The sequence below is a fragment of the Lissotriton vulgaris genome, unplaced genomic scaffold, assembly GCF_964263255.1.
Source record: "Lissotriton vulgaris unplaced genomic scaffold, aLisVul1.2 SCAFFOLD_975, whole genome shotgun sequence".
In the NCBI taxonomy this organism is placed as follows: Eukaryota; Metazoa; Chordata; class Amphibia; order Caudata; family Salamandridae; genus Lissotriton; species Lissotriton vulgaris.
The window spans coordinates 606,658-624,202 of NW_028241737.1; the positions used below are offsets into that span (position 1 = coordinate 606,658).

At 43.8% G+C, this 17,545-nt stretch overlaps 22 non-coding genes across 22 annotated transcripts; all 22 read left to right on the forward strand.

Annotated features, from left to right (window-relative positions):
• Positions 1-401: 401 nt before the first annotated feature.
• Positions 402-473, forward strand: TRNAM-CAU (transfer RNA methionine (anticodon CAU)). Its single transcript has one exon. It is a non-coding gene; the product is annotated as a tRNA-Met (tRNA).
• A 546-nt stretch (positions 474-1,019) lies between these two features.
• On the forward strand, positions 1,020-1,091 carry TRNAG-CCC (transfer RNA glycine (anticodon CCC)). The gene has a single exon. It is a non-coding gene; the product is annotated as a tRNA-Gly (tRNA).
• A 904-nt stretch (positions 1,092-1,995) lies between these two features.
• Positions 1,996-2,067, forward strand: TRNAM-CAU (transfer RNA methionine (anticodon CAU)). Its single transcript has one exon. It is a non-coding gene; the product is annotated as a tRNA-Met (tRNA).
• Positions 2,068-2,614: 547 nt separating this feature from the next.
• Positions 2,615-2,686, forward strand: TRNAG-UCC (transfer RNA glycine (anticodon UCC)). The gene has a single exon. It is a non-coding gene; the product is annotated as a tRNA-Gly (tRNA).
• A 910-nt stretch (positions 2,687-3,596) lies between these two features.
• Positions 3,597-3,668, forward strand: TRNAM-CAU (transfer RNA methionine (anticodon CAU)). The gene has a single exon. It is a non-coding gene; the product is annotated as a tRNA-Met (tRNA).
• A 546-nt stretch (positions 3,669-4,214) lies between these two features.
• On the forward strand, positions 4,215-4,286 carry TRNAG-CCC (transfer RNA glycine (anticodon CCC)). The gene has a single exon. It is a non-coding gene; the product is annotated as a tRNA-Gly (tRNA).
• Positions 4,287-5,190: 904 nt separating this feature from the next.
• TRNAM-CAU (transfer RNA methionine (anticodon CAU)) lies at positions 5,191-5,262 on the forward strand. Its single transcript has one exon. It is a non-coding gene; the product is annotated as a tRNA-Met (tRNA).
• A 547-nt stretch (positions 5,263-5,809) lies between these two features.
• On the forward strand, positions 5,810-5,881 carry TRNAG-UCC (transfer RNA glycine (anticodon UCC)). Its single transcript has one exon. It is a non-coding gene; the product is annotated as a tRNA-Gly (tRNA).
• Positions 5,882-6,791: 910 nt separating this feature from the next.
• On the forward strand, positions 6,792-6,863 carry TRNAM-CAU (transfer RNA methionine (anticodon CAU)). Its single transcript has one exon. It is a non-coding gene; the product is annotated as a tRNA-Met (tRNA).
• Positions 6,864-7,409: 546 nt separating this feature from the next.
• TRNAG-CCC (transfer RNA glycine (anticodon CCC)) lies at positions 7,410-7,481 on the forward strand. Its single transcript has one exon. It is a non-coding gene; the product is annotated as a tRNA-Gly (tRNA).
• Positions 7,482-8,385: 904 nt separating this feature from the next.
• TRNAM-CAU (transfer RNA methionine (anticodon CAU)) lies at positions 8,386-8,457 on the forward strand. Its single transcript has one exon. It is a non-coding gene; the product is annotated as a tRNA-Met (tRNA).
• A 547-nt stretch (positions 8,458-9,004) lies between these two features.
• On the forward strand, positions 9,005-9,076 carry TRNAG-UCC (transfer RNA glycine (anticodon UCC)). The gene has a single exon. It is a non-coding gene; the product is annotated as a tRNA-Gly (tRNA).
• Positions 9,077-9,986: 910 nt separating this feature from the next.
• On the forward strand, positions 9,987-10,058 carry TRNAM-CAU (transfer RNA methionine (anticodon CAU)). Its single transcript has one exon. It is a non-coding gene; the product is annotated as a tRNA-Met (tRNA).
• A 546-nt stretch (positions 10,059-10,604) lies between these two features.
• TRNAG-CCC (transfer RNA glycine (anticodon CCC)) lies at positions 10,605-10,676 on the forward strand. The gene has a single exon. It is a non-coding gene; the product is annotated as a tRNA-Gly (tRNA).
• A 904-nt stretch (positions 10,677-11,580) lies between these two features.
• On the forward strand, positions 11,581-11,652 carry TRNAM-CAU (transfer RNA methionine (anticodon CAU)). Its single transcript has one exon. It is a non-coding gene; the product is annotated as a tRNA-Met (tRNA).
• Positions 11,653-12,199: 547 nt separating this feature from the next.
• Positions 12,200-12,271, forward strand: TRNAG-UCC (transfer RNA glycine (anticodon UCC)). Its single transcript has one exon. It is a non-coding gene; the product is annotated as a tRNA-Gly (tRNA).
• A 910-nt stretch (positions 12,272-13,181) lies between these two features.
• On the forward strand, positions 13,182-13,253 carry TRNAM-CAU (transfer RNA methionine (anticodon CAU)). Its single transcript has one exon. It is a non-coding gene; the product is annotated as a tRNA-Met (tRNA).
• A 546-nt stretch (positions 13,254-13,799) lies between these two features.
• TRNAG-CCC (transfer RNA glycine (anticodon CCC)) lies at positions 13,800-13,871 on the forward strand. Its single transcript has one exon. It is a non-coding gene; the product is annotated as a tRNA-Gly (tRNA).
• Positions 13,872-14,775: 904 nt separating this feature from the next.
• TRNAM-CAU (transfer RNA methionine (anticodon CAU)) lies at positions 14,776-14,847 on the forward strand. Its single transcript has one exon. It is a non-coding gene; the product is annotated as a tRNA-Met (tRNA).
• A 547-nt stretch (positions 14,848-15,394) lies between these two features.
• On the forward strand, positions 15,395-15,466 carry TRNAG-UCC (transfer RNA glycine (anticodon UCC)). The gene has a single exon. It is a non-coding gene; the product is annotated as a tRNA-Gly (tRNA).
• Positions 15,467-16,376: 910 nt separating this feature from the next.
• TRNAM-CAU (transfer RNA methionine (anticodon CAU)) lies at positions 16,377-16,448 on the forward strand. The gene has a single exon. It is a non-coding gene; the product is annotated as a tRNA-Met (tRNA).
• A 546-nt stretch (positions 16,449-16,994) lies between these two features.
• TRNAG-CCC (transfer RNA glycine (anticodon CCC)) lies at positions 16,995-17,066 on the forward strand. Its single transcript has one exon. It is a non-coding gene; the product is annotated as a tRNA-Gly (tRNA).
• The last annotated feature ends 479 nt before the right edge of the window (positions 17,067-17,545 follow it).

A 17,545-nucleotide genomic window follows, 5' to 3' on the forward strand; every position in this document is an offset into this window, starting at 1 on the left:
GGAAGGTTGGATGCTTCAAATTTGCATAGTTTCCAGTCCAACGTCCTCTCATGTACCGAACGCTCCCAAACGCTCAAAAGCCTTACACCGGGCAAGCCCTCACCGGGTAGATCTCTGGCTCCCAGGTAAAGCCAAATCCTGAGCATGCTAGCACTAGGATCACAGAGAGAGAGAGACAGAGAGTGTTGGAGAGCTGCTGTCTTGATAAAGGCCTGAAACGGCTAGTGCGTAAGAGGGTCTGGACTATCAGTTATGACTGATTGTGAGAGGGGAAGATGAAGATTTTCTGCACCCAGCATGCCTTGCGATATAATTAGGCAAATGAGGTGAGAGCCCGACCAATGCCACTTCACTCCGCTGAATGCCTCCTCATCTGCATAAAGAGATCACCTTCATGAACGAGCAGAGTGGCGCAGCGGAAGCGTGCTGGGCCCATAACCCAGAGGTCGATGGATCGAAACCATCCTCTGCTAATTTTGCTTGACTTTCCTTCCAAGGACCAAGCTGTCATTTCCACACTGCCAGAAAGGAAAAGCGCAAGCTTGTGCCAGCTATGTGAGAAAAGACTTCTCAACTATCTGTGTCTGTGTAATACAAGAGTGTTCGTGAAAGGATCAACCCTGTACTTTGAAAGTAAAGACACACAACTATAACCATAAATGACTGGTGGGAGCTTCACACAACTTTCTGGGCATGCTTTGAATTTCATTCTTCCCTTTTTTTTCTGCTCTTATCTATCTCCTGGGCATTTCATGGAATGTTCTCTCTTTCTCTTCCCTGCTTTGCTTCCCATGCTGCCTATATATGCTGATTTCTACTTTTTGTACTGTTGCATTTCATTTCTTCTCTTCTGCACAACTTTGTCCTTGGTTTCAATCCCCAGTTCCTTACCCTCTGCAAAAAACGTTCTACTACTTCTCATGTTGGTATCGAAACCAAATGCACCATTGAAGCTGTTGCAAGATAGTCATTGATTTCGGGAACGTAATATTTAGAACCGAGAGCACACACATCAGAGGGCGTTGGTGGTATAGTGGTGAGCATAGCTGCTTCCCAAGCAGTTGACCCGGGTTCGATTCCCGGCCAACGCAGTGAAAATGCTTATATATTCTGCAAGCAGGACATATTTTAATGCAACAGGTCTCAAAATGGAAATTTCATGAACAGATTAATCAGCCATATATAAAAAAATAAACAAATACATAGGCAAACATCTCAATCGCACCTTCTGATACATTCATTGTCCTAATATATGATAAGTTTTATAAAGCAGAGTCACAACTCACATGTGCTGGTAATAAATATGTTACAGTGGGCAAACAATGGAAGGGCTGAGGCCCGACCAGACATTATAACTCCAACATCTCTATGTTAAAAAGCATTTCTAGGCAATATCTAGCCTCTGAAAAAAATATGCAAGATCCACCGATAAATCTGGCAAAAGTCCCTAACATTTTGTGCATACTTGTGCACTTACCAGAATGTAGCGCCACCTTGTAGCTGTCGAAGGTAATTGCTGCTCACAAAATGTTTTATCAGAAGGCAAGTTGAGAGGAATCCTAGAGGCAGATGTCCATGGAAAGAGCCGCTCACTGCAGCAGGAATGTTGGATGCTTCAAATTCGCAGAGTTTCCTGTCCAACGTCCACTCACGTCCCGAACGCTCCCAAACGCTCAAAAGCCTCACACCGGGCAAGCCCTCACCGGGTAGATCTCTGGCTCCCAGGTAAAGCCAAATCCTGAGCATGCTAGTGCTAGGATCACAGAGAGAGAGAGAGAGGGTTCATGACATGCTGTCTTGATAAAGGTCTGAAACGGCTAGTGCCTAAGAGTGTCTGACTTTCAGTTATGACTGATTGTGAGAGGGGAAGATGAAGTTTTTCTGTACCCAGCATGCCTTGCAATATACTTAGGCAAATGAGGTGAGAGCCGTACCAATCCCACGCTACTCTGCTTAATGCTCCCTATCTGCATAAAAAGAACACTTTCACAACAGAGCAGAGTGGCGCAGCGGAAGCGTGCTGGGCCCATAACCCAGAGGTCGATGGATCGAAACCATCCTCTGCTAATTTTGCTTGACTTTCCTTCCAAGGACCAAGCTGTCATTTCCACGCTGCCAGCAAGGAAAAGCACAAGCTTGTGCCAGCTATGTGAGAAAATACTTGTCAAATATCTGTGTCTGCTGAAATACAAGAGAGGGATCATCAAATGATCCACCCTGTACTTTGAAAGTAAAGACACACAATAATAAGCATAAATGACTGGTGGGACCTTCAAACACTTTTATGGGCAGGCTTTGAATTTCATTCTTTCCTTTTTGTTCTGCTCTTATCTATCTCCTGGGCATTTAATTGAATGTTCTGTATTTCTCTTCCCTGTTTTGCTTCCCATGCTGCCTCTATATATTCTTATCTATTATTTGTAATGCAGCTTTCCATTCTTCTCTTCTGCACAGCTTTGTCCTTGGTTTCAATCCCAGTTCCTTACCCTCTGCAAAAAACTTTCTATTGCTTTTCATGTTGGTATCTAAACCAAATGCACCATTGAAGCTGGTGCAAGATAGTCATTGAACTCAGGATCCTAATGTTAAGAACCGAGAGCGCACAGATCAGAGGGCGTTGGTGGTATAGTGGTGAGCATAGCTGCCTTCCAAGCAGTTGACCCGGGTTCGATTCCCGGCCAACGCAGTACAAATACTTATATATTCTGCAAGCAGGATATATTTTAATGCAACATGTCACAAAATGGAAATATAATGAACAGATTAATCAGCCGTTATATAAAAAATAAACAAATATGTAGGCAAGCATCTCAATCGCCCCTTCTGCTATATTCATTGTCCTAATATATGATAAGTTTCATAAAGCAGAGTCACCACTCACATGTGCTGGTAAAAAATATTTACAGTGGGCAGACAATGAAAGGGCTGAGGCCCGACCACACATTATAACTCCAGCATCTCTATGTTAAAAACCATTTCCTAGGCAATATCTAGCCTCTGAAAACAATATGCAAGATCCATCGATAAATCTGGTGAAAGTCGCCAACATTTTGTGCATACTTGTGCCCTCACCTGAATGTAGCGCCACCTTGTAGACGTCGGAGGTAACTGCAGCTCAAAAAATGTTTCATCAGAGGGCAAGTTTAGAGGAATCCAAAAGGCAGATGTCCATGGAAAGAGCCCCCGACTGCAGCAGGAAGGTTGGATGCTTCAAATTTGCATAGTTTCCAGTCCAACGTCCTCTCATGTACCGAACGCTCCCAAACGCTCAAAAGCCTTACACCGGGCAAGCCCTCACCGGGTAGATCTCTGGCTCCCAGGTAAAGCCAAATCCTGAGCATGCTAGCACTAGGATCACAGAGAGAGAGAGACAGAGAGTGTTGGAGAGCTGCTGTCTTGATAAAGGCCTGAAACGGCTAGTGCGTAAGAGGGTCTGGACTATCAGTTATGACTGATTGTGAGAGGGGAAGATGAAGATTTTCTGCACCCAGCATGCCTTGCGATATAATTAGGCAAATGAGGTGAGAGCCCGACCAATGCCACTTCACTCCGCTGAATGCCTCCTCATCTGCATAAAGAGATCACCTTCATGAACGAGCAGAGTGGCGCAGCGGAAGCGTGCTGGGCCCATAACCCAGAGGTCGATGGATCGAAACCATCCTCTGCTAATTTTGCTTGACTTTCCTTCCAAGGACCAAGCTGTCATTTCCACACTGCCAGAAAGGAAAAGCGCAAGCTTGTGCCAGCTATGTGAGAAAAGACTTCTCAACTATCTGTGTCTGTGTAATACAAGAGTGTTCGTGAAAGGATCAACCCTGTACTTTGAAAGTAAAGACACACAACTATAACCATAAATGACTGGTGGGAGCTTCACACAACTTTCTGGGCATGCTTTGAATTTCATTCTTCCCTTTTTTTTCTGCTCTTATCTATCTCCTGGGCATTTCATGGAATGTTCTCTCTTTCTCTTCCCTGCTTTGCTTCCCATGCTGCCTATATATGCTGATTTCTACTTTTTGTACTGTTGCATTTCATTTCTTCTCTTCTGCACAACTTTGTCCTTGGTTTCAATCCCCAGTTCCTTACCCTCTGCAAAAAACGTTCTACTACTTCTCATGTTGGTATCGAAACCAAATGCACCATTGAAGCTGTTGCAAGATAGTCATTGATTTCGGGAACGTAATATTTAGAACCGAGAGCACACACATCAGAGGGCGTTGGTGGTATAGTGGTGAGCATAGCTGCTTCCCAAGCAGTTGACCCGGGTTCGATTCCCGGCCAACGCAGTGAAAATGCTTATATATTCTGCAAGCAGGACATATTTTAATGCAACAGGTCTCAAAATGGAAATTTCATGAACAGATTAATCAGCCATATATAAAAAAATAAACAAATACATAGGCAAACATCTCAATCGCACCTTCTGATACATTCATTGTCCTAATATATGATAAGTTTTATAAAGCAGAGTCACAACTCACATGTGCTGGTAATAAATATGTTACAGTGGGCAAACAATGGAAGGGCTGAGGCCCGACCAGACATTATAACTCCAACATCTCTATGTTAAAAAGCATTTCTAGGCAATATCTAGCCTCTGAAAAAAATATGCAAGATCCACCGATAAATCTGGCAAAAGTCCCTAACATTTTGTGCATACTTGTGCACTTACCAGAATGTAGCGCCACCTTGTAGCTGTCGAAGGTAATTGCTGCTCACAAAATGTTTTATCAGAAGGCAAGTTGAGAGGAATCCTAGAGGCAGATGTCCATGGAAAGAGCCGCTCACTGCAGCAGGAATGTTGGATGCTTCAAATTCGCAGAGTTTCCTGTCCAACGTCCACTCACGTCCCGAACGCTCCCAAACGCTCAAAAGCCTCACACCGGGCAAGCCCTCACCGGGTAGATCTCTGGCTCCCAGGTAAAGCCAAATCCTGAGCATGCTAGTGCTAGGATCACAGAGAGAGAGAGAGAGGGTTCATGACATGCTGTCTTGATAAAGGTCTGAAACGGCTAGTGCCTAAGAGTGTCTGACTTTCAGTTATGACTGATTGTGAGAGGGGAAGATGAAGTTTTTCTGTACCCAGCATGCCTTGCAATATACTTAGGCAAATGAGGTGAGAGCCGTACCAATCCCACGCTACTCTGCTTAATGCTCCCTATCTGCATAAAAAGAACACTTTCACAACAGAGCAGAGTGGCGCAGCGGAAGCGTGCTGGGCCCATAACCCAGAGGTCGATGGATCGAAACCATCCTCTGCTAATTTTGCTTGACTTTCCTTCCAAGGACCAAGCTGTCATTTCCACGCTGCCAGCAAGGAAAAGCACAAGCTTGTGCCAGCTATGTGAGAAAATACTTGTCAAATATCTGTGTCTGCTGAAATACAAGAGAGGGATCATCAAATGATCCACCCTGTACTTTGAAAGTAAAGACACACAATAATAAGCATAAATGACTGGTGGGACCTTCAAACACTTTTATGGGCAGGCTTTGAATTTCATTCTTTCCTTTTTGTTCTGCTCTTATCTATCTCCTGGGCATTTAATTGAATGTTCTGTATTTCTCTTCCCTGTTTTGCTTCCCATGCTGCCTCTATATATTCTTATCTATTATTTGTAATGCAGCTTTCCATTCTTCTCTTCTGCACAGCTTTGTCCTTGGTTTCAATCCCAGTTCCTTACCCTCTGCAAAAAACTTTCTATTGCTTTTCATGTTGGTATCTAAACCAAATGCACCATTGAAGCTGGTGCAAGATAGTCATTGAACTCAGGATCCTAATGTTAAGAACCGAGAGCGCACAGATCAGAGGGCGTTGGTGGTATAGTGGTGAGCATAGCTGCCTTCCAAGCAGTTGACCCGGGTTCGATTCCCGGCCAACGCAGTACAAATACTTATATATTCTGCAAGCAGGATATATTTTAATGCAACATGTCACAAAATGGAAATATAATGAACAGATTAATCAGCCGTTATATAAAAAATAAACAAATATGTAGGCAAGCATCTCAATCGCCCCTTCTGCTATATTCATTGTCCTAATATATGATAAGTTTCATAAAGCAGAGTCACCACTCACATGTGCTGGTAAAAAATATTTACAGTGGGCAGACAATGAAAGGGCTGAGGCCCGACCACACATTATAACTCCAGCATCTCTATGTTAAAAACCATTTCCTAGGCAATATCTAGCCTCTGAAAACAATATGCAAGATCCATCGATAAATCTGGTGAAAGTCGCCAACATTTTGTGCATACTTGTGCCCTCACCTGAATGTAGCGCCACCTTGTAGACGTCGGAGGTAACTGCAGCTCAAAAAATGTTTCATCAGAGGGCAAGTTTAGAGGAATCCAAAAGGCAGATGTCCATGGAAAGAGCCCCCGACTGCAGCAGGAAGGTTGGATGCTTCAAATTTGCATAGTTTCCAGTCCAACGTCCTCTCATGTACCGAACGCTCCCAAACGCTCAAAAGCCTTACACCGGGCAAGCCCTCACCGGGTAGATCTCTGGCTCCCAGGTAAAGCCAAATCCTGAGCATGCTAGCACTAGGATCACAGAGAGAGAGAGACAGAGAGTGTTGGAGAGCTGCTGTCTTGATAAAGGCCTGAAACGGCTAGTGCGTAAGAGGGTCTGGACTATCAGTTATGACTGATTGTGAGAGGGGAAGATGAAGATTTTCTGCACCCAGCATGCCTTGCGATATAATTAGGCAAATGAGGTGAGAGCCCGACCAATGCCACTTCACTCCGCTGAATGCCTCCTCATCTGCATAAAGAGATCACCTTCATGAACGAGCAGAGTGGCGCAGCGGAAGCGTGCTGGGCCCATAACCCAGAGGTCGATGGATCGAAACCATCCTCTGCTAATTTTGCTTGACTTTCCTTCCAAGGACCAAGCTGTCATTTCCACACTGCCAGAAAGGAAAAGCGCAAGCTTGTGCCAGCTATGTGAGAAAAGACTTCTCAACTATCTGTGTCTGTGTAATACAAGAGTGTTCGTGAAAGGATCAACCCTGTACTTTGAAAGTAAAGACACACAACTATAACCATAAATGACTGGTGGGAGCTTCACACAACTTTCTGGGCATGCTTTGAATTTCATTCTTCCCTTTTTTTTCTGCTCTTATCTATCTCCTGGGCATTTCATGGAATGTTCTCTCTTTCTCTTCCCTGCTTTGCTTCCCATGCTGCCTATATATGCTGATTTCTACTTTTTGTACTGTTGCATTTCATTTCTTCTCTTCTGCACAACTTTGTCCTTGGTTTCAATCCCCAGTTCCTTACCCTCTGCAAAAAACGTTCTACTACTTCTCATGTTGGTATCGAAACCAAATGCACCATTGAAGCTGTTGCAAGATAGTCATTGATTTCGGGAACGTAATATTTAGAACCGAGAGCACACACATCAGAGGGCGTTGGTGGTATAGTGGTGAGCATAGCTGCTTCCCAAGCAGTTGACCCGGGTTCGATTCCCGGCCAACGCAGTGAAAATGCTTATATATTCTGCAAGCAGGACATATTTTAATGCAACAGGTCTCAAAATGGAAATTTCATGAACAGATTAATCAGCCATATATAAAAAAATAAACAAATACATAGGCAAACATCTCAATCGCACCTTCTGATACATTCATTGTCCTAATATATGATAAGTTTTATAAAGCAGAGTCACAACTCACATGTGCTGGTAATAAATATGTTACAGTGGGCAAACAATGGAAGGGCTGAGGCCCGACCAGACATTATAACTCCAACATCTCTATGTTAAAAAGCATTTCTAGGCAATATCTAGCCTCTGAAAAAAATATGCAAGATCCACCGATAAATCTGGCAAAAGTCCCTAACATTTTGTGCATACTTGTGCACTTACCAGAATGTAGCGCCACCTTGTAGCTGTCGAAGGTAATTGCTGCTCACAAAATGTTTTATCAGAAGGCAAGTTGAGAGGAATCCTAGAGGCAGATGTCCATGGAAAGAGCCGCTCACTGCAGCAGGAATGTTGGATGCTTCAAATTCGCAGAGTTTCCTGTCCAACGTCCACTCACGTCCCGAACGCTCCCAAACGCTCAAAAGCCTCACACCGGGCAAGCCCTCACCGGGTAGATCTCTGGCTCCCAGGTAAAGCCAAATCCTGAGCATGCTAGTGCTAGGATCACAGAGAGAGAGAGAGAGGGTTCATGACATGCTGTCTTGATAAAGGTCTGAAACGGCTAGTGCCTAAGAGTGTCTGACTTTCAGTTATGACTGATTGTGAGAGGGGAAGATGAAGTTTTTCTGTACCCAGCATGCCTTGCAATATACTTAGGCAAATGAGGTGAGAGCCGTACCAATCCCACGCTACTCTGCTTAATGCTCCCTATCTGCATAAAAAGAACACTTTCACAACAGAGCAGAGTGGCGCAGCGGAAGCGTGCTGGGCCCATAACCCAGAGGTCGATGGATCGAAACCATCCTCTGCTAATTTTGCTTGACTTTCCTTCCAAGGACCAAGCTGTCATTTCCACGCTGCCAGCAAGGAAAAGCACAAGCTTGTGCCAGCTATGTGAGAAAATACTTGTCAAATATCTGTGTCTGCTGAAATACAAGAGAGGGATCATCAAATGATCCACCCTGTACTTTGAAAGTAAAGACACACAATAATAAGCATAAATGACTGGTGGGACCTTCAAACACTTTTATGGGCAGGCTTTGAATTTCATTCTTTCCTTTTTGTTCTGCTCTTATCTATCTCCTGGGCATTTAATTGAATGTTCTGTATTTCTCTTCCCTGTTTTGCTTCCCATGCTGCCTCTATATATTCTTATCTATTATTTGTAATGCAGCTTTCCATTCTTCTCTTCTGCACAGCTTTGTCCTTGGTTTCAATCCCAGTTCCTTACCCTCTGCAAAAAACTTTCTATTGCTTTTCATGTTGGTATCTAAACCAAATGCACCATTGAAGCTGGTGCAAGATAGTCATTGAACTCAGGATCCTAATGTTAAGAACCGAGAGCGCACAGATCAGAGGGCGTTGGTGGTATAGTGGTGAGCATAGCTGCCTTCCAAGCAGTTGACCCGGGTTCGATTCCCGGCCAACGCAGTACAAATACTTATATATTCTGCAAGCAGGATATATTTTAATGCAACATGTCACAAAATGGAAATATAATGAACAGATTAATCAGCCGTTATATAAAAAATAAACAAATATGTAGGCAAGCATCTCAATCGCCCCTTCTGCTATATTCATTGTCCTAATATATGATAAGTTTCATAAAGCAGAGTCACCACTCACATGTGCTGGTAAAAAATATTTACAGTGGGCAGACAATGAAAGGGCTGAGGCCCGACCACACATTATAACTCCAGCATCTCTATGTTAAAAACCATTTCCTAGGCAATATCTAGCCTCTGAAAACAATATGCAAGATCCATCGATAAATCTGGTGAAAGTCGCCAACATTTTGTGCATACTTGTGCCCTCACCTGAATGTAGCGCCACCTTGTAGACGTCGGAGGTAACTGCAGCTCAAAAAATGTTTCATCAGAGGGCAAGTTTAGAGGAATCCAAAAGGCAGATGTCCATGGAAAGAGCCCCCGACTGCAGCAGGAAGGTTGGATGCTTCAAATTTGCATAGTTTCCAGTCCAACGTCCTCTCATGTACCGAACGCTCCCAAACGCTCAAAAGCCTTACACCGGGCAAGCCCTCACCGGGTAGATCTCTGGCTCCCAGGTAAAGCCAAATCCTGAGCATGCTAGCACTAGGATCACAGAGAGAGAGAGACAGAGAGTGTTGGAGAGCTGCTGTCTTGATAAAGGCCTGAAACGGCTAGTGCGTAAGAGGGTCTGGACTATCAGTTATGACTGATTGTGAGAGGGGAAGATGAAGATTTTCTGCACCCAGCATGCCTTGCGATATAATTAGGCAAATGAGGTGAGAGCCCGACCAATGCCACTTCACTCCGCTGAATGCCTCCTCATCTGCATAAAGAGATCACCTTCATGAACGAGCAGAGTGGCGCAGCGGAAGCGTGCTGGGCCCATAACCCAGAGGTCGATGGATCGAAACCATCCTCTGCTAATTTTGCTTGACTTTCCTTCCAAGGACCAAGCTGTCATTTCCACACTGCCAGAAAGGAAAAGCGCAAGCTTGTGCCAGCTATGTGAGAAAAGACTTCTCAACTATCTGTGTCTGTGTAATACAAGAGTGTTCGTGAAAGGATCAACCCTGTACTTTGAAAGTAAAGACACACAACTATAACCATAAATGACTGGTGGGAGCTTCACACAACTTTCTGGGCATGCTTTGAATTTCATTCTTCCCTTTTTTTTCTGCTCTTATCTATCTCCTGGGCATTTCATGGAATGTTCTCTCTTTCTCTTCCCTGCTTTGCTTCCCATGCTGCCTATATATGCTGATTTCTACTTTTTGTACTGTTGCATTTCATTTCTTCTCTTCTGCACAACTTTGTCCTTGGTTTCAATCCCCAGTTCCTTACCCTCTGCAAAAAACGTTCTACTACTTCTCATGTTGGTATCGAAACCAAATGCACCATTGAAGCTGTTGCAAGATAGTCATTGATTTCGGGAACGTAATATTTAGAACCGAGAGCACACACATCAGAGGGCGTTGGTGGTATAGTGGTGAGCATAGCTGCTTCCCAAGCAGTTGACCCGGGTTCGATTCCCGGCCAACGCAGTGAAAATGCTTATATATTCTGCAAGCAGGACATATTTTAATGCAACAGGTCTCAAAATGGAAATTTCATGAACAGATTAATCAGCCATATATAAAAAAATAAACAAATACATAGGCAAACATCTCAATCGCACCTTCTGATACATTCATTGTCCTAATATATGATAAGTTTTATAAAGCAGAGTCACAACTCACATGTGCTGGTAATAAATATGTTACAGTGGGCAAACAATGGAAGGGCTGAGGCCCGACCAGACATTATAACTCCAACATCTCTATGTTAAAAAGCATTTCTAGGCAATATCTAGCCTCTGAAAAAAATATGCAAGATCCACCGATAAATCTGGCAAAAGTCCCTAACATTTTGTGCATACTTGTGCACTTACCAGAATGTAGCGCCACCTTGTAGCTGTCGAAGGTAATTGCTGCTCACAAAATGTTTTATCAGAAGGCAAGTTGAGAGGAATCCTAGAGGCAGATGTCCATGGAAAGAGCCGCTCACTGCAGCAGGAATGTTGGATGCTTCAAATTCGCAGAGTTTCCTGTCCAACGTCCACTCACGTCCCGAACGCTCCCAAACGCTCAAAAGCCTCACACCGGGCAAGCCCTCACCGGGTAGATCTCTGGCTCCCAGGTAAAGCCAAATCCTGAGCATGCTAGTGCTAGGATCACAGAGAGAGAGAGAGAGGGTTCATGACATGCTGTCTTGATAAAGGTCTGAAACGGCTAGTGCCTAAGAGTGTCTGACTTTCAGTTATGACTGATTGTGAGAGGGGAAGATGAAGTTTTTCTGTACCCAGCATGCCTTGCAATATACTTAGGCAAATGAGGTGAGAGCCGTACCAATCCCACGCTACTCTGCTTAATGCTCCCTATCTGCATAAAAAGAACACTTTCACAACAGAGCAGAGTGGCGCAGCGGAAGCGTGCTGGGCCCATAACCCAGAGGTCGATGGATCGAAACCATCCTCTGCTAATTTTGCTTGACTTTCCTTCCAAGGACCAAGCTGTCATTTCCACGCTGCCAGCAAGGAAAAGCACAAGCTTGTGCCAGCTATGTGAGAAAATACTTGTCAAATATCTGTGTCTGCTGAAATACAAGAGAGGGATCATCAAATGATCCACCCTGTACTTTGAAAGTAAAGACACACAATAATAAGCATAAATGACTGGTGGGACCTTCAAACACTTTTATGGGCAGGCTTTGAATTTCATTCTTTCCTTTTTGTTCTGCTCTTATCTATCTCCTGGGCATTTAATTGAATGTTCTGTATTTCTCTTCCCTGTTTTGCTTCCCATGCTGCCTCTATATATTCTTATCTATTATTTGTAATGCAGCTTTCCATTCTTCTCTTCTGCACAGCTTTGTCCTTGGTTTCAATCCCAGTTCCTTACCCTCTGCAAAAAACTTTCTATTGCTTTTCATGTTGGTATCTAAACCAAATGCACCATTGAAGCTGGTGCAAGATAGTCATTGAACTCAGGATCCTAATGTTAAGAACCGAGAGCGCACAGATCAGAGGGCGTTGGTGGTATAGTGGTGAGCATAGCTGCCTTCCAAGCAGTTGACCCGGGTTCGATTCCCGGCCAACGCAGTACAAATACTTATATATTCTGCAAGCAGGATATATTTTAATGCAACATGTCACAAAATGGAAATATAATGAACAGATTAATCAGCCGTTATATAAAAAATAAACAAATATGTAGGCAAGCATCTCAATCGCCCCTTCTGCTATATTCATTGTCCTAATATATGATAAGTTTCATAAAGCAGAGTCACCACTCACATGTGCTGGTAAAAAATATTTACAGTGGGCAGACAATGAAAGGGCTGAGGCCCGACCACACATTATAACTCCAGCATCTCTATGTTAAAAACCATTTCCTAGGCAATATCTAGCCTCTGAAAACAATATGCAAGATCCATCGATAAATCTGGTGAAAGTCGCCAACATTTTGTGCATACTTGTGCCCTCACCTGAATGTAGCGCCACCTTGTAGACGTCGGAGGTAACTGCAGCTCAAAAAATGTTTCATCAGAGGGCAAGTTTAGAGGAATCCAAAAGGCAGATGTCCATGGAAAGAGCCCCCGACTGCAGCAGGAAGGTTGGATGCTTCAAATTTGCATAGTTTCCAGTCCAACGTCCTCTCATGTACCGAACGCTCCCAAACGCTCAAAAGCCTTACACCGGGCAAGCCCTCACCGGGTAGATCTCTGGCTCCCAGGTAAAGCCAAATCCTGAGCATGCTAGCACTAGGATCACAGAGAGAGAGAGACAGAGGGTGTTGGAGAGCTGCTGTCTTGATAAAGGCCTGAAACGGCTAGTGCGTAAGAGGGTCTGGACTATCAGTTATGACTGATTGTGAGAGGGGAAGATGAAGATTTTCTGCACCCAGCATGCCTTGCGATATAATTAGGCAAATGAGGTGAGAGCCCGACCAATGCCACTTCACTCCGCTGAATGCCTCCTCATCTGCATAAAGAGATCACCTTCATGAACGAGCAGAGTGGCGCAGCGGAAGCGTGCTGGGCCCATAACCCAGAGGTCGATGGATCGAAACCATCCTCTGCTAATTTTGCTTGACTTTCCTTCCAAGGACCAAGCTGTCATTTCCACACTGCCAGAAAGGAAAAGCGCAAGCTTGTGCCAGCTATGTGAGAAAAGACTTCTCAACTATCTGTGTCTGTGTAATACAAGAGTGTTCGTGAAAGGATCAACCCTGTACTTTGAAAGTAAAGACACACAACTATAACCATAAATGACTGGTGGGAGCTTCACACAACTTTCTGGGCATGCTTTGAATTTCATTCTTCCCTTTTTTTTCTGCTCTTATCTATCTCCTGGGCATTTCATGGAATGTTCTCTCTTTCTCTTCCCTGCTTTGCTTCCCATGCTGCCTATATATGCTGATTTCTACTTTTTGTACTGTTGCATTTCATTTCTTCTCTTCTGCACAACTTTGTCCTTGGTTTCAATCCCCAGTTCCTTACCCTCTGCAAAAAACGTTCTACTACTTCTCATGTTGGTATCGAAACCAAATGCACCATTGAAGCTGTTGCAAGATAGTCATTGATTTCGGGAACGTAATATTTAGAACCGAGAGCACACACATCAGAGGGCGTTGGTGGTATAGTGGTGAGCATAGCTGCTTCCCAAGCAGTTGACCCGGGTTCGATTCCCGGCCAACGCAGTGAAAATGCTTATATATTCTGCAAGCAGGACATATTTTAATGCAACAGGTCTCAAAATGGAAATTTCATGAACAGATTAATCAGCCATATATAAAAAAATAAACAAATACATAGGCAAACATCTCAATCGCACCTTCTGATACATTCATTGTCCTAATATATGATAAGTTTTATAAAGCAGAGTCACAACTCACATGTGCTGGTAATAAATATGTTACAGTGGGCAAACAATGGAAGGGCTGAGGCCCGACCAGACATTATAACTCCAACATCTCTATGTTAAAAAGCATTTCTAGGCAATATCTAGCCTCTGAAAAAAATATGCAAGATCCACCGATAAATCTGGCAAAAGTCCCTAACATTTTGTGCATACTTGTGCACTTACCAGAATGTAGCGCCACCTTGTAGCTGTCGAAGGTAATTGCTGCTCACAAAATGTTTTATCAGAAGGCAAGTTGAGAGGAATCCTAGAGGCAGATGTCCATGGAAAGAGCCGCTCACTGCAGCAGGAATGTTGGATGCTTCAAATTCGCAGAGTTTCCTGTCCAACGTCCACTCACGTCCCGAACGCTCCCAAACGCTCAAAAGCCTCACACCGGGCAAGCCCTCACCGGGTAGATCTCTGGCTCCCAGGTAAAGCCAAATCCTGAGCATGCTAGTGCTAGGATCACAGAGAGAGAGAGAGAGGGTTCATGACATGCTGTCTTGATAAAGGTCTGAAACGGCTAGTGCCTAAGAGTGTCTGACTTTCAGTTATGACTGATTGTGAGAGGGGAAGATGAAGTTTTTCTGTACCCAGCATGCCTTGCAATATACTTAGGCAAATGAGGTGAGAGCCGTACCAATCCCACGCTACTCTGCTTAATGCTCCCTATCTGCATAAAAAGAACACTTTCACAACAGAGCAGAGTGGCGCAGCGGAAGCGTGCTGGGCCCATAACCCAGAGGTCGATGGATCGAAACCATCCTCTGCTAATTTTGCTTGACTTTCCTTCCAAGGACCAAGCTGTCATTTCCACGCTGCCAGCAAGGAAAAGCACAAGCTTGTGCCAGCTATGTGAGAAAATACTTGTCAAATATCTGTGTCTGCTGAAATACAAGAGAGGGATCATCAAATGATCCACCCTGTACTTTGAAAGTAAAGACACACAATAATAAGCATAAATGACTGGTGGGACCTTCAAACACTTTTATGGGCAGGCTTTGAATTTCATTCTTTCCTTTTTGTTCTGCTCTTATCTATCTCCTGGGCATTTAATTGAATGTTCTGTATTTCTCTTCCCTGTTTTGCTTCCCATGCTGCCTCTATATATTCTTATCTATTATTTGTAATGCAGCTTTCCATTCTTCTCTTCTGCACAGCTTTGTCCTTGGTTTCAATCCCAGTTCCTTACCCTCTGCAAAAAACTTTCTATTGCTTTTCATGTTGGTATCTAAACCAAATGCACCATTGAAGCTGGTGCAAGATAGTCATTGAACTCAGGATCCTAATGTTAAGAACCGAGAGCGCACAGATCAGAGGGCGTTGGTGGTATAGTGGTGAGCATAGCTGCCTTCCAAGCAGTTGACCCGGGTTCGATTCCCGGCCAACGCAGTACAAATACTTATATATTCTGCAAGCAGGATATATTTTAATGCAACATGTCACAAAATGGAAATATAATGAACAGATTAATCAGCCGTTATATAAAAAATAAACAAATATGTAGGCAAGCATCTCAATCGCCCCTTCTGCTATATTCATTGTCCTAATATATGATAAGTTTCATAAAGCAGAGTCACCACTCACATGTGCTGGTAAAAAATATTTACAGTGGGCAGACAATGAAAGGGCTGAGGCCCGACCACACATTATAACTCCAGCATCTCTATGTTAAAAACCATTTCCTAGGCAATATCTAGCCTCTGAAAACAATATGCAAGATCCATCGATAAATCTGGTGAAAGTCGCCAACATTTTGTGCATACTTGTGCCCTCACCTGAATGTAGCGCCACCTTGTAGACGTCGGAGGTAACTGCAGCTCAAAAAATGTTTCATCAGAGGGCAAGTTTAGAGGAATCCAAAAGGCAGATGTCCATGGAAAGAGCCCCCGACTGCAGCAGGAAGGTTGGATGCTTCAAATTTGCATAGTTTCCAGTCCAACGTCCTCTCATGTACCGAACGCTCCCAAACGCTCAAAAGCCTTACACCGGGCAAGCCCTCACCGGGTAGATCTCTGGCTCCCAGGTAAAGCCAAATCCTGAGCATGCTAGCACTAGGATCACAGAGAGAGAGAGACAGAGAGTGTTGGAGAGCTGCTGTCTTGATAAAGGCCTGAAACGGCTAGTGCGTAAGAGGGTCTGGACTATCAGTTATGACTGATTGTGAGAGGGGAAGATGAAGATTTTCTGCACCCAGCATGCCTTGCGATATAATTAGGCAAATGAGGTGAGAGCCCGACCAATGCCACTTCACTCCGCTGAATGCCTCCTCATCTGCATAAAGAGATCACCTTCATGAACGAGCAGAGTGGCGCAGCGGAAGCGTGCTGGGCCCATAACCCAGAGGTCGATGGATCGAAACCATCCTCTGCTAATTTTGCTTGACTTTCCTTCCAAGGACCAAGCTGTCATTTCCACACTGCCAGAAAGGAAAAGCGCAAGCTTGTGCCAGCTATGTGAGAAAAGACTTCTCAACTATCTGTGTCTGTGTAATACAAGAGTGTTCGTGAAAGGATCAACCCTGTACTTTGAAAGTAAAGACACACAACTATAACCATAAATGACTGGTGGGAGCTTCACACAACTTTCTGGGCATGCTTTGAATTTCATTCTTCCCTTTTTTTTCTGCTCTTATCTATCTCCTGGGCATTTCATGGAATGTTCTCTCTTTCTCTTCCCTGCTTTGCTTCCCATGCTGCCTATATATGCTGATTTCTACTTTTTGTACTGTTGCATTTCATTTCTTCTCTTCTGCACAACTTTGTCCTTGGTTTCAATCCCCAGTTCCTTACCCTCTGCAAAAAACGTTCTACTACTTCTCATGTTGGTATCGAAACCAAATGCACCATTGAAGCTGTTGCAAGATAGTCATTGATTTCGGGAACGTAATATTTAGAACCGAGAGCACACACATCAGAGGGCGTTGGTGGTATAGTGGTGAGCATAGCTGCTTCCCAAGCAGTTGACCCGGGTTCGATTCCCGGCCAACGCAGTGAAAATGCTTATATATTCTGCAAGCAGGACATATTTTAATGCAACAGGTCTCAAAATGGAAATTTCATGAACAGATTAATCAGCCATATATAAAAAAATAAACAAATACATAGGCAAACATCTCAATCGCACCTTCTGATACATTCATTGTCCTAATATATGATAAGTTTTATAAAGCAGAGTCACAACTCACATGTGCTGGTAATAAATATGTTACAGTGGGCAAACAATGGAAGGGCTGAGGCCCGACCAGACATTATAACTCCAACATCTCTATGTTAAAAAGCATTTCTAGGCAATATCTAGCCTCTGAAAAAAATATGCAAGATCCACCGATAAATCTGGCAAAAGTCCCTAACATTTTGTGCATACTTGTGCACTTACCAGAATGTAGCGCCACCTTGTAGCTGTCGAAGGTAATTGCTGCTCACAAAATGTTTTATCAGAAGGCAAGTTGAGAGGAATCCTAGAGGCAGA